Source organism: Cydia amplana, chromosome 5 (assembly GCF_948474715.1).
Source record: "Cydia amplana chromosome 5, ilCydAmpl1.1, whole genome shotgun sequence".
Taxonomy (NCBI): domain Eukaryota; kingdom Metazoa; phylum Arthropoda; class Insecta; order Lepidoptera; family Tortricidae; genus Cydia; species Cydia amplana.
Window position 1 is genome coordinate 20,098,217 of NC_086073.1, and position 6,157 is coordinate 20,104,373.

Genomic DNA, 6,157 nt, shown 5'->3' on the forward strand with positions numbered 1-6,157 from the left:
CCATCTGATGATGCCTGGACAGACTGATGATGATGATGATTCATCATCATCAGTCTGTCCAGGCCGGTTTCGGCCTCGGCGACTGAGTTTGTACTGGCTAGTGAGAGCGACGATCGTGACCTCTCAGGTGGCTGACGTAGCCTATTTTTGCAGTAAACCCATTCATGCAGAATATGCCCCAACTTTTCAAAGTTCAGACTGGAAAAGCATGTCACTCAACCGTCATACAGCCGGTAACCGGCAACTTTCCGGAACCCTATAATGGACACTACACGGGTCAACTCCACGATAATTGTGACGCATGAAGTTTAAAACTGGGTAAGTGTGCCGACCCTACATTGTGTTGTTATATAACTCCTTAGGTTATATAACTAGGGTGCTGTTAACAACTTGCTCAGGGTTACACTTACATATAGGTCTCTAGTTTAAGTAGGTAGGGTTTGGTAAGAATTTATTGTGGACAGTTACTTACTGGTGAAAAAATCTGCTCCATGAAGTTGATTTGTACTTAATTTTAAGAGAGAGAAGGTCTATTTCAATAGTTTTATATTGTGTGTGTTTGAAGGGTGACCTGCAGCGAGTGTGACCGCACATTTGCTGCAAAGATTGGCTATGTCAGTCACCTGAGACCGTAGCAGCGATGCTTCAGCGGTAGAAAGCAGTCGCTGTGGCCGAAAACGGCTAGGAGATGGTGATGATGAATTTTATTTAGGTTTATTATATTTGATTTTGTTCGTAATAAGGACCTGTATTAGTTTATTACTTTTATTGTAATTTTCTAGTGTATTATGTTATAAATAAATCTACCCTTTAAGTGAGTGAAAATAGTTATTTGTACAACAAGAGATCAAAGTTTGATATTTCTTCGAGTGCTTATTTTGAGTCCCGTGCAAGCGAAAGATTCTATAATAGATTCACGAGCGTAGCGAGTGAATCTAATTTAGAATCTTGAGCGTAGTAAGGGACTCAAAAGCGCACGAGATGTAAATAACTTTGATCTCGTGTAGTACACAAAATTTTTCACCTCAGCAGTGAGAACATATTAGAGAACCCGAAAAATGTATTCCTTCTTCATCACTTACCTCTATTCACTCATGTTTTCTTAAGATATACCAACAATTAAATTTTCACCTCAGCAGCTCAAACAAGGGTACTTTGCTACTTAAAAACAGTGAGCAAAATCGAATTTTGCTCACTGAGTGAGCAAAATCGCATTTTGCTCATTTTGTCTCACTCAGTGAGCAAAATGCGATTTTGCTCACTGTTTTTAAGTAGCAAAGTACCCTTGTTCGAGCTGCTGAGGTGAAAAGTAATATACTTACATAAACTACATAGTTTTAGTGCCAAAACTGAGCTATCCATTTCGAAAGTTTTCAAAATTACATAACCTGATGGCATTTGGCTTCAGCTCATACTGTTACTAGAATGGATGGCACATAAGCAATATGTAATTCTCCCTGACAGACATAATCCTTGTTACAATAGACCAAAGGGAAAGTTTTCTAGAACATTTCATACCTCACCGCTATTCAAACTTGGAACAGTTAAACAAAGCTCTGACTTTGAACGAATTACCGGCATATCAAAGTAAAGTTGCTGAACCACAGACAGTTATAGCTCTTTAATCTATTGTTAAGTACTACCATTTATAATTATAATACGTTTAACACTATTCTAAACTATGTACCAGTAAATTATCTATAATAATTATCATATTGTCGACAGTGTTTATCAACGTACCACGGCTTTATAATATTGATTTTAGGGTACGGTATTATCTTTTGGGGTAACTAGACTGACCAAATAGCCTTATAAAAAACTCTGAGACTTTAGGTCCTAATTAGTTTAGGTCCTTTAGCCCTTGGGTTCCCAAATCAAAATAGTGTTCCGTAATATATTTTTTTTTACGTGGAAACATATTACGTGCCCAGCACGATGTTACTTTAGAAGTAAGTAGTTATGAGAATCGTAGAAACGTAGATGCAGGCAACAAGAATAATAATGAATTACCGGAATATAAAATATCACAACTCAATTCAATATTTAGATTTATTAGAAAATAAGTACGTAACGTAAGTAAGATGATATGAAACGAACTCAAGTGAATGATGAGCTGACGGGCGAGAAGGTGCCTATTGAAGTAAAAGACGCTGCGCTGACCCCAAGGGAATGGGACAAGGACAAGGACAATATTACTAAAACTTTGTTTGTTTCTCGTTTAAGTGATTTATAATCTTAGAGAAATAAATATATTTGAACTGAACTGAACAAGGGCAAGCGAATTATGAGAAAATAAGTACTTACAGACAATTGACTGTTAAATATTCAAAAACTAAAATAATTTAACAATGAATGAATTTTATCAGTGTTATCACTAAACTTATCAACCATTAACATCATAACCCGAAACGTTCGCAATACTAAATTCCTAAAATCAAATACATTTCACAGTAACGTTTGAATACAGCAGCTGTCAGTGTAATTGGGCAATTGAGCCTGTCACAGTCACTCGGAGTACAGTCGGAACAGTTAATTAATCAGTCTGACTGTACTTATCAAAACATCTCGGCTTTAATTGGTTTCTGGTTGCGGTATTGCGAGTTGTGCGACCTAGTAAGGGTGATGCGCCTTTGGATAAGATGTGTGGGTGGATAAAACAAAAGTTATTACAGACTTCTGTGAACAATAGTTTTATCATAACGTGTGCGTAAGTTTTGATTTTATCACATAAGTTAAAGTAACTTTAGGTATTTGATATTCGCGCATTATAATCACTACATAGTATAAAACAAAGTCGCTTCCCGCTGTCTGTCCGTCTGTCTGTATGTATGCTTAGATCTTTAAAACTACGCAACGGATTTTGATAATAAGCGCATTGTAATCACTACATAGTATAAAACAAAGTCGCTTCCCGCTGTCTGTCCGTCTGTCTGTATGTATACTTAGATCTTTAAAACTACGCAACGGATTTTGATGCGGTTTTTTTTAATAGATAGAGTGATTCAAGAGGAGAGTTTTTGTATAATTTGTTAACCCGTGCCATAGAGAAAAAAATTCATAGATTGCTCACTCCATACATCAGTTTTAGTACCAAAAAGACTATTAGCATCTAGCATCGTGTAGCGGAACTATCAGTACTGCTACTTGGCAATAGATGTAGCAGTACTGATAGTTCCGCTACTCGATGCTAGATGTAGACACTGAAATTAATAGTCTAACTGATGTATGGACGTGAGCACTCTTGTCTTACTATATTTCTCTATGACCGTGCGAAGCCGGGGCGGGTCGCTAGTATATAATATAACTTGAATAATAAATTAATAAACTATCTTTATCTTTATCTTGGCCAATGACGTGCCTATATCATTCTGTTCGATGTTTATCACTAATGTCCTTAATTACTGAGATTGGGATTATTGTGACAGTAGGTAAGTGGGAAGAATTATGGTCCCACACGATAGGGAACCGAGGGGGAAAAAGAGAACTTATGTGACCTGACTGTTTGATTTTTATGGGGTTGGGTTCTTTGAAGAAACTTTGATGATTTTAAAATTGGAAAAGCTTGGTACAGTCAAGTGTAAAAATATGGGTGCATACAACTTACCTTACTTACGTACTCAAAAATATGTCCCATAGTTCTTAAATCGCTATTTTTGAGTACCTATGACGAGTGCACCCATATTTTTACAATTTGAGTGTAATACTTAAAGAAATGAAAAAATGTACATTAGTAAGGTATAGAAAGGAGATAGAATATCATTAAAGTGCCTCACTTGACATTAAATGTATCCTTTATTTGGCTAATTAACTTACCTTCTTATACGAAAATAATCGTAATTTTATTTGTAGATTGTTCAAAAGTTGTAGGACTCTAAGAAAGGATTTATTATGTTTAACCCCTAAAGAGATGACAATAAGCTCTATGTTCTATGTTTTACCAATCTATGGATAGACGTTAGTAGTTTATAAGCAAGGAATTATTTATGTCTATTTGCATACGAAGGAAATTATCCAACTTTCGCGGCCTGAAACGCTTCACATGAAAACATACATTATACAATAAAACAAATGGCCCCTAACTCGATCCCGTTCCGTACACAATTCGGCTAATGACACACATTTACCTATAAAGTTACTCTACGTATTATACAATTTACCTACCAAAAGTAGGACGAAGTAATACCGGCAGTATAACCGATGTTATCTTAGAAATCGAATAGGCTCTAAATTTCTGCACCTATGAGGCCAATTTGAACGTACGTACATTCTAATGTCACCTAAATTTTTAAGCGAAGCCATTTTGTAAGCTTATTTCAGTGTAGAGAACACTGCTAGAATTCAAAGTCGTTATGCATTTTACCAAAAAAAATGACCATTTTGGCTTCAAAGCAGTATTGTTTTTATAACAAAGGCGCGATTACTTCCCCCATGTGTAACCAGCCTTACGCTCATCAGCAATTACACATAAGTATTTAATTAGTCGCCCTGTCATTTGTGCAATTACCCAGTGATGGACCGAATACTCTGCGTAGGTTCATACCGGTAACCGATTATGGGACGATTCAAATTGGGGTACCGGTTATTTGACAACGGAAATTAGCCGAATGAGTGCGGGAATTGTAGTCTGTCAAGCAGGATATGTCAGTAGCAATGTAAAGCAAACCAAAGTATGGTATTCCTAGGAAACGAACAAAAATCAGCAATGTACATCGAACAACGATAAAATGTAAACAAAATAGTTCCACAGATAAGACATTAAAAATGACACGCGATTTTCGACAAATCCAAACGTAGTGTTGCTAACCCGCGATTATTCAGATTTGCCGCCTTTTTCTACTGACAAGATTAGCTTGACCAAGTATAAAAGCGTCATGTGAAAGGACTTCATGTACTTAATGTATAGGGTTAGCAACTAATTTTAACTGTACACAACACGAGCCAACTAAATAGTTAATTACAGTGTAGACGCGTAACACTGGCTCCTCGCGTAATTTGTCTCTCGTAATTACAGGCCAGTGATGGATACCGCTGAAGCTAATGGCTTCCAAATTGTTCACTGAAAAATAAATCATATAGAAAAAGTTAGCTACGTACCATTACCACAATTCTATTTTGTGCTAAAATTGATACAAAATGGTTGTACCAATACCAAACTATAGCAAAATTTTTACGTCAATCTTATAGTTGGCTGTTGAATTGCCTAAATTTCATTCGATAGCGTGACGTGCGTTCGCATTTGCGTTGTCTATTTTTTGTATGGGATTTACAACAGCGCGCCAAGCGGGACGTTTTGGAAACTCAAAATCCCATACAAAATGTCACTTAACGCAAACGCGTCACGTCACGCTATCGAATGTAATTTACACTCCACATATTCTTAGGGGTACCTACACAGTACGAAAAAGAACACTAATTTCAAAAATAAATACTGATGTCATTATGACATGTTGTTGTGTGACCTCAACGATGATACCGATACGTGTACAGTCAGCAGCAATAGTTGCTAAGCGGGCGACGTGTTCAAAATGATCTTGACGCGACATAAGAGCGCGTCAAGATAATTTTGAACAACACGCCCGCTTAGCAACTACTGCTGCTGACTGTACTTATATTATATCTATCTAAAGCAACCACGTTTTTATAATTTTCGGTTAGTCATCAACATCACTAAAGCCATCAGTCATCGGGTTCCTGTCGTTTGCCGATTGTTTCTGACCGGAGCGTAATAGCCGGAGTAGGGCTGCGCAAGTCTATACAAAATATCGATAACTAGCGACCCGCCCCGGCTTTGCACGGGTTAATAAACTATACATAAACCTTCCTCTTGAATCACTCTATCTATTAAAAAAACCGCATCAAAATCAGTTGCGTAGTTTTAAAGATCTAAGCATACATACATACAGACAGACAGCGGGAAGCGGCTTTGTTTTATACTATGCAGTGATAGTGATACCTAGTGATACAGATGTAGTGCATAATTGTTTTCCATCGTATTTTCTCGGAAACATTCGTATTTGTCTTTCTACTTCAGTCAACCTCAGCACTTTTTGTACCGAGACTGACTGAAACAGCGAGACACGTTCGTCGACGTGGTTGTCTACAAGAAACAACCGGAGTCCATGTAGTCTTTTTTCTCATAAGTTGGTATTTTGCTATA

At 37.1% G+C, this 6,157-nt stretch overlaps 1 protein-coding gene across 1 annotated transcript in view; it reads right to left on the reverse strand.

Moving 5' to 3' along the window:
- LOC134648363 (uncharacterized) overlaps positions 1–6,157 on the reverse strand; it is a 96,345-nt gene that overhangs the window by 66,376 nt on the left and 23,812 nt on the right. The window lies entirely within an intron of this gene.